This window comes from Ornithorhynchus anatinus, chromosome 6, assembly GCF_004115215.2.
Source record: "Ornithorhynchus anatinus isolate Pmale09 chromosome 6, mOrnAna1.pri.v4, whole genome shotgun sequence".
In the NCBI taxonomy this organism is placed as follows: domain Eukaryota; kingdom Metazoa; phylum Chordata; class Mammalia; order Monotremata; family Ornithorhynchidae; genus Ornithorhynchus; species Ornithorhynchus anatinus.
The window spans coordinates 21601877-21610059 of NC_041733.1; positions in this window are offsets into that span (position 1 = coordinate 21601877).

The following is an 8183-nucleotide window of genomic DNA, read 5'->3' on the forward strand; positions in this document are numbered from 1 at the left end:
CCGCTGCTTCTCAACAAAACGGTGGGGGAAATAAAAAAGCAAAATCCTTCAGGCTTTGGGGAAAACTCGAGCGGGGATATCCAGAGAGAGTGTCGGCAACATTGGAACTTGGAAGAAAGACATTTTATAAATGTAGGGCTTAATGGACTGTGCGGGAGGTTGAGAGATTGTTGAGTAGGGGAAAGACCCCTTCACTGAGCGAGATTTGGGCCGCCACCTCTGTGCCTCAGGTTTCCCTACTCTCAGCTAGGCCTTATAAAATCTTTCTTTACTTTTCAAGAATGTTTTGAAGGTAAACGAGATAATAGATGTTAAAGCACTTTTACCTTTTAGAGGGAAGGTGCTATGTAAACTCAAAGTACAGAATAGAGTCCTTAAGGCTATCACAACCTAATTACTTCATTAAACAGCTGAATGGTGAAAGCTGAATCACAAAAGACTTATTTCCCCCTCCCTGCTATTTAAGAAACTACCCACCAAATGGAAGTTTTTGAAGCGTTTTTATTTCCGCTGTCCTTATCGCCCCCCCACAAAAAAAATCAGAGAAAATGATTATCGCCCCTCCAGATCATTTCCCATCAGCGATGCCTCTAAGCAAAAAAAAAATCCAGAAACTCCACGAGAGTTTCTGAAGCAGCATTTCTAATAAAGAAGTCTGAAGACCTCTACAGTTTCAAGAGAGGTCCTTAGGACCCCAAAATATAAAGGGAAGCCTGGAGAAGTGATAGCAAAGCAGGAGCACTCATTGCATATTTAGAATTTGATATGAAAAGCCTTGGGAAGAGGGAAAGCGGGGGTGGCGATTTCCTAGACCATTAAAAGTTGAAATCACATATGGACCGGAAGACCTAAACATTATATGCTTGTAAACGAAAACCTGTGAAAATAGTTTAATTTTTCATCCACTTTTCTCCGATATTCCATAAAAGTAAATTGAGCTTTCAAAGTATCCTCAAGAGAGGAATCAAGCTGGAAATCTGCACACTTGCAATTCACATGATCCAACCCGTGGGTACCCACAGCAAAGTTGGTGCCGGAACAGAACAGGTAGGGGTAAGGTCCATTGTGGAGCCTGGTAATAGTAATAATAGTAATCAGAACTGTGGTATTTGTCAAGTGCATGCTATGCGCCAAACACTATACTTTGCAAGTTAATCACGTCAGACACGGTTCTTGTCTCACGTGGGGCTCACAGTGCAAGGGGAAAGGAGAACAGGTATTGAATCCCCATTTTACAGATGAGGAAACTGAAGCACAGAACAGCAAAGTGACTTGCCAGTGTTCACACAGCAGGCAAGTAGCAGAGCTGGAATTAGAACCCAGCGGCCCCCACCTAATAATAATAATGTTGGTATTTGTGCTTACTACGTGCGGAGCACTGTTCTAAGTGCTGGGGTAGATACAGGGGAATGAGGTTGTCCCATGTGAGGCTCACAGTCTTCATCCCCATTTTACAGATGAGGGAACTGAGGCACAGAGAAGTGAAGTGACTTGCCCACAGTCACACAGCTGACAAGGGGCAGAGTCGGGATAGATACCACCATGTCTGGGAAAGTGCCCTAGCCCATCTTGAGACTGCTGAACCCCTCTCTCCTCTGTGTCTCCTTGTCTCCCTCTCCACCATGGCTTGCCCACTCCTGCCTTGGCCCTGGCCTGCACTCTGTTGGCAAGGCTCCTGGGTACCGGGGGAAGGAATCGGTCGGAAGCCCGTAGGTGGTTGCCCGGCCAGAGACCCACAACTCTGATGCAGGTCGGGTGGGGTAAATAGATCTTCTGCATGGGTATGGATCCGGTTCCTCGAGTGGTCCGCAGGTGAGGCCGAGGTACTGGTACAAAATACAGTATCCGTGCAGAGCTTTAATCAAGGCACTCGGATTGACATTTGAAAGTATACCGCTGCTGTCCAATTTTCGTCATTGCTCCGTTCATTCATTGAAATTCAAAGAATAAACAAAAACAATCTCACATTAACCCGCCATATCCAATCCGTCACCAAAGCCTGCCGGTCTCATCTTCACATCGTCACCAAGATCCACCCTTTTCTCTTCATCCAATCCGCTACCACGTTAGTACAATCACTCATCCTATCCTGACTGGATTACCAGTTATAGAGAAGCAGCGTGGCTCAGTGGAAAGAGCCCGGGCTTGGGAGTCAGAGGTTATGGGTTCAAATCCCGGCTCTGCCACTTATCAGCTGTGTGACTGTGGGCAAGTCACTTAACTTCTCTGTGCCTCAGTTATCTCATCTGTAAAATGGGGATTAACCGTGAGCCTCACGTGGGACAACCCCAGTGCTTAGAACAGTGCTCTGCACATAGTAAGCGCTTAACAAATACCACCATTATTATTACCACATCAGCCTCCTTTATTATCTCCCAACCTAATGTCTCTCCCACTTCAGTCCATACTTCACTCTGCTGCCCGGATTATCTTTCTATAGAAACGTTCTGGGCATGTCACCCCTCCTCAGAAATCTCCAGTGGTTGCCTATCCATTTCAAACAAAAACTCCTCACTATTGGCTTCGAAGCTCTCCATCACCTTGCCCCTTCTTACCTCACGTCCCTTCTCTTCTTTTGCCCCCCCCCCCAGCCCACACACTCCAATCCTCTGGTGCTAACCTTCTCTGTCTGCCTCGTTCTCGCCTGTCCCGCTATCGAACCGTGGCCCACATCCTACCTATTGCCTGGAACGCCCTCCCTCCTCAAATCCAGCAAACAATCACACTTCCCCCTTTCAAAGCTCTATTGAAGGCTCACCTCCTCCAAGAGGCCTTCCCAGACGAAGCCCCTCTTTTCCTCAGCTCCCCTTCCCCTCTGTGTCTCCCCGACCCTCTCCTTTGTTCTACACCCTCCCCCCACAGCACTTGTACATATGTATATGTATCTATAATTCTATTTGTATTGATGCCTGTTTACTCGTTTTGATGTGCATATATCTATAATTCTATTTATATTGATGCCTGTTTACTTGTTTTGATGTCTGTCTACCACGCCCCCCGCCCCGCCTAGACTGTGAGCCCGGTGTGGGCAGGGATAGTCTCTCTTTATTGCCGAATTGTATTTTCCAAGGGTTTAGGACAATGCTCTGCACACAGTAAGCGCTCAGTAAAAGAATGAATGAATGAATGAATGAATGAATGAATAAATACATGTAAAATGGTGAAATGCCTGCCTTAATGCTGCAAAGGGCAACTAGCTGTGAATTTGATTGTGGTTTTAACTTTTTTTGTTAAAGATAACTCTGAAGATAAGGCTGCAGCACTAACTCTGCAGTGTTCAGAGATTACCTTAAACCCCTTTTGAGGATTTCATCTATTCGATGGGCTGCCATTTGCCATTCTCAAATGCCCCCCCGTGTAAGTTCTTAGTGCCCAAGACGTTCGGACCGTGATATTGGATTTCCACAGTCTCGGCAAGTCCCCTAATTCAGGAGTTCGCAACCTTTTGGGAAGCGATGCCCCTGAAATCTCAGGATGCCGCCTGAAGTAACTCTCGACTCTTTATATGACCTCCTGGAAGGGAACTTACTCGGACTTGCCCCTGTTACTTCAAAACCAGCCCTCATATTCACAATCCTGCACACCTCTCCATTCACACAGATATAGAAATACCCAGGTCTTCTGGCAGAAAGTTACAGCAGACAGCAGGGAGTGAGAGAAAATTGCTGCTGTACTCCAGAGCCTAGGGAAATTGAACAAGACATCCTCTTCTCTTCTACTTTAGCCACCTTCTTGCTGGGCTCCTGGAGTTTCCATTACCTCCCACTACTTCTGCCATAGCGGTTAAAACCCTGCAGTGTTTTGAAGTACTTCCAGGAAAAAAAAAACCACCTAAAACACCATTTACATGATGTAAACCTCTATTACAATCAACAGTGCTTACTGAGCATCTTCCGTGTACCGAGCACTGTACTAAAGGCTTGGGAGGGAACACTAGAATTTGTCGCTGTGATCCCTGCCTTCAAGAAACTTACAATCTAGAGGGAGAGACAGACACTAAAATAAATTACAAATAGGAGGAGTGATCGGGGATACAAGTAGGTACCCTAGTTCTTTGCAGGGGCAAAGAGGGGATATGAATATCCAAGTGCTCAGGTGGCATCGAAGTGCCGAGGTGGCAATTGGGCCATATAGGATGGAGAGAAAAATAAATGAAAATGAAATGAAAATAAATGAAAGCTTCTTGGAGGATATGTAACTTCAGAAGGGCTTTGAAAGGGGGAGGTGGAAGCAGGAAGGAGTTCCAGGCAAGGGGGAGGACATGGGCAAGTGATAGGTGGCAGGAGTGACAAGACCCAGTACGTTGGCCTGAGAGGAATGTAGCGTGTGAGCTGGGGTGCAGTGAGAGAAGAGAGTGGATAAGTAAAAGGGAGAGAGCTGATTGAGAGCCTTAAAACCAATGGACAGGATGTATTACAGCTACAGGAAACCTCAGAGCACTGATAGTTTCTTCTCTTCGAAAACCACAATACTAGATCAATTAAACACTTAACTCTAAAGTTGTTTCTCTCTCAGGAGTCCAACGCCAACCAACAGTAGCGTACCAAAATGCCACCACTGTAATATCCAAGGTTGCAATGATAGAAAAAACCCAGGTGATTCTTTTTTCAGGCTCATTAAATATTCCCCGTATCGTTTCAAGGACTAATGATGAGCTGTTACAGTGCTGTACGGGGAGGTGGAAATGATGGGTCAGTAGGCCACCGACTTATTGCTTCACTTCTTATACTCCTCTGCCTGGTTCAGTTCTGCCAGAATTCTTTGAATCTGGGTCGGAACTGGCCTAGTCTAGAATTCCCTTTAGAGGGTCCCTGCCATGAGGGCGTGCAGCCCAGTCTGGTCTTCTGACACTCACCCCAACCCTGAGCACATAGATCCAATTCCTTAGACCCTACTGTTTTCCTCTCTGGAATTTATTTTATTAATAATAATAATAATGTTGGTATTTGAGGTTCACAGTCTTCATCCTCATTTTACAGATGAGGTCACTGAGGCCCAGAGAAGTGGTGTGATGCCCACAGTTAATAATAATAATAATGTTGGTATTTGTTAAGCTCTTACTATGTGCAGAGCACTGCTCTAAGCGCTGGGTGATACGGGGTAATCAGGTCGTCCCACGTGAGGCTCACAGTTAATCCCCATTTTACAGATGAGGTAACTGAGGCACAGAGAAGTTAAGTGACTTGCCCACAGTCACACAGCTGACAAGTGGCAGAGTCGGCATTCGAACCCATGACCTCGGACTTCCAAGCCCAGGCTCTTTCCACTGAGCCACACTGCTTCTAAAGTCATTGACAACGGGCTGCCTGGAGAGTGATGATGATATTGGTATTTGTTAAGCGCTTACTATGTGCCGAGGACTGTTCTAAGCGCTGGGGTAGATACAGGGTAATCAGGTTGTCCCACATGGGGCTCACAGTCTGAATCCCCATTTTACAGATGAGGAAACTGAGGCACAGGGAAGTTCAGTGACTTGCCCAAAGTCAACTCTATGCTAATATACTTTCCCAGATGGTTAGAACAATCCTCAGCACCCAGTAAGCACTCAATTAATACCTCCGATTGATTGATCAATTGATTCTGGTCCTGAGGACCCTGAAAACTCTGATTGAATTTCAAGGACATGGATATCCAGGTCCAGGTTAGGAGGGTTTAGGGGTTCAGTTCAGTCCAGGACCCATCCAGGGACTCTCCAGCCTGCAAAATATTCCCAAGTGTCCCCAAATCAATCTCGTTCCGACCCCAAGGGCCAGGATCCTGTAGTACAAGATGACCATCCTATCCTGCACAGAAAATCCTCAGAAAGGACTGGTTCTGACAGGTTGAAATTGATGTCTGTCTCCCCCAGCTCACTGTGGGCAGAGAATGTCCCTGTTTATTGTTGTATTGTACTTTTCCAAGCGCTTAGTACAGTGCTCTGAACATAGTAAGTGCTCAATAAGTACTACTGAATGAATGAATGAATGAACCAAACTCTTTTTTGCCCTCATAACAGAAGTAGAGAAGCAGCGTGGCTCAGGAGAAAGAGCGCGGATTTGGGAGTCAGAGGTCATGGGTTCAAATCCCGGCTCTGCCACTTGTCAGCTGTGTGACTGTGGGCAAGTCACTTAACTTCTCTGTGCCTCAATTGCCTCATCGGTAAAATGGGGATTAAGAGTGTGAGCCTCACGAGGAACAACCTGATTTCCCTGTATCTACCCCAGTGCTTAGAAGAGTGCTCTGCACATAGTAAGCACTTAACAAATACCAACATTATTATTATTATTATTATCGTAGGAAGATGGAACTATCAGCTCACCAATTTGTTTCTTCTGATTCTAGGTCTGGTCATCATCATAATAATAACAATAATGATGATGGCATTTGTTAAGGACTTACTATGTGCCAAGCACTGTTCTAAGCTCTGGGGAGGATACACCATGATCAGGTTGTCCGACATGGAGCTCATAGTCTTCACTCCCATTTTACAGATGAGGGAACTGAGGCACAGAGAAGTTAAAATGACTTGTCCAAAGTCACACGGCTGACAAGCGGCTGAGCTTGGATTTGAACCCATGACCTCTGACTCCCAAGCCCGGGCTCTTTCCACTGAGCCACAAAATCCATGTCATTTCACTTGAATTTCTTCAGTTTGGGGTATGACTGGAACACTGGGGCTCCTTTAAGTGGTTCAGTGCTCCCCACGCCACTGTGATTCAAACCATGAACCTCACACCTAAGGCCCATATTCACCTGATTTCCTCAAGACTGTCATGATGTGAACAACTCTGGACCCCCAAGGTCTTTAAGCACGGTTCCTTCCACAAGCTGGAACTCTAACTGAACCCTAAGTTGAGCAAACCCCAGTGAGAACTCTATAAATAGTGATAGTCATGATGATGATGATGATGACATTGAGAACTCTTTCCATCACCTCTTTTCCTCCCCAACCCAAGAGGGATATGATGGGCCACTGTTGTTCAGCTGCTTATTTCCTGCCCCTTAATGGACATCAATTCCAGTGGCTATTTCCAGCTCCTGGCCAGGTAACGGTCTGGATGTTCCTGACTGGGAAGAGATGAACTTGATGAATCTCAAAACCTGTTATGCATTTTTTGACTGATAATAAATTATTACAGCGATTTATTTTCTTTTTCATATTTGGAACGAGGGCCTCAGACTCAGAATCGGATTTATGTAAAATGTATTTCAAATTAGTGGTCAGAATCGAGGACTCTGGCATATTCGTAACAGGACTGAATCATTAATAATATCTCTCTATAAATTGTCTCCTTCTTGATGGGTGAGTAGAAAGTGTAAAAGCATCAAATATATAGTGCTGAATTCAACACCAAACAGAAGCATAACACCCCAAAAAAACTCTTACACCTAGCAGTAATAACTGATAAATACCCCTCAAGTACTAGCAATACCTTAGTTGCTGTATAAAACAATACTATTTTTACCCAGTTGGCATAAGCCTAAAGATATGATATAAACAAGAGGAAAAAAAGATAAAAAGCATGAAGAAGAGGTCAGTGGTCATTTTGTTTGAGGTAAAACCTTGTGACTCTTGGAGCCTATACAGAATCTTTTTAAAATAACCTCTCAGAGAAATGGCATAGGCTAGAGGATAGAGCATGGGTCTGGGAGTCAATGGACCTGGGTTCTATTCCTGGCTCTGCCACGGGTGTGCTGTTTGACCTTGGGCAAGTCTCTTAACTTCTCTGTGCCTCAGTTTTCTCATCTGTAAAGTGGGATTCTATACATATTCTCCCTCCCCCTTAAACTGTATGTCTCGTGAGGGAGGGAGACTCTGACCTGATTATCTTGAATCTACTCCAATGCTTAGTAGAGTGTTTGGCACATACATAATAAGTTTTTAAAAATACTATTGTTATTATATTCTTATCATTATTATTACTGTTCTTCAGCCTCCTCCCTTGTTTTGGAATTATAGGAAGAGAGCGAAGTGGAATTGGTAGGGAAGGAGTTTGCATTGGTTGTTAGGGAAGCATTCTGAGAGTCAGTTCCGTCTTTTCTATTCAACCTCACCGGGTAACCGTTGGAAAGCCATTCACCATTTTTTGCCTTGCTCTTTCCCTCAATTAAGAAGCTACTTTGGAAATAATTTAGATAATCTTGGTTGAAAGATGCTGTATAAATGTAAACTATCAACACCGCAGGCATTTTTTATAGTTCCG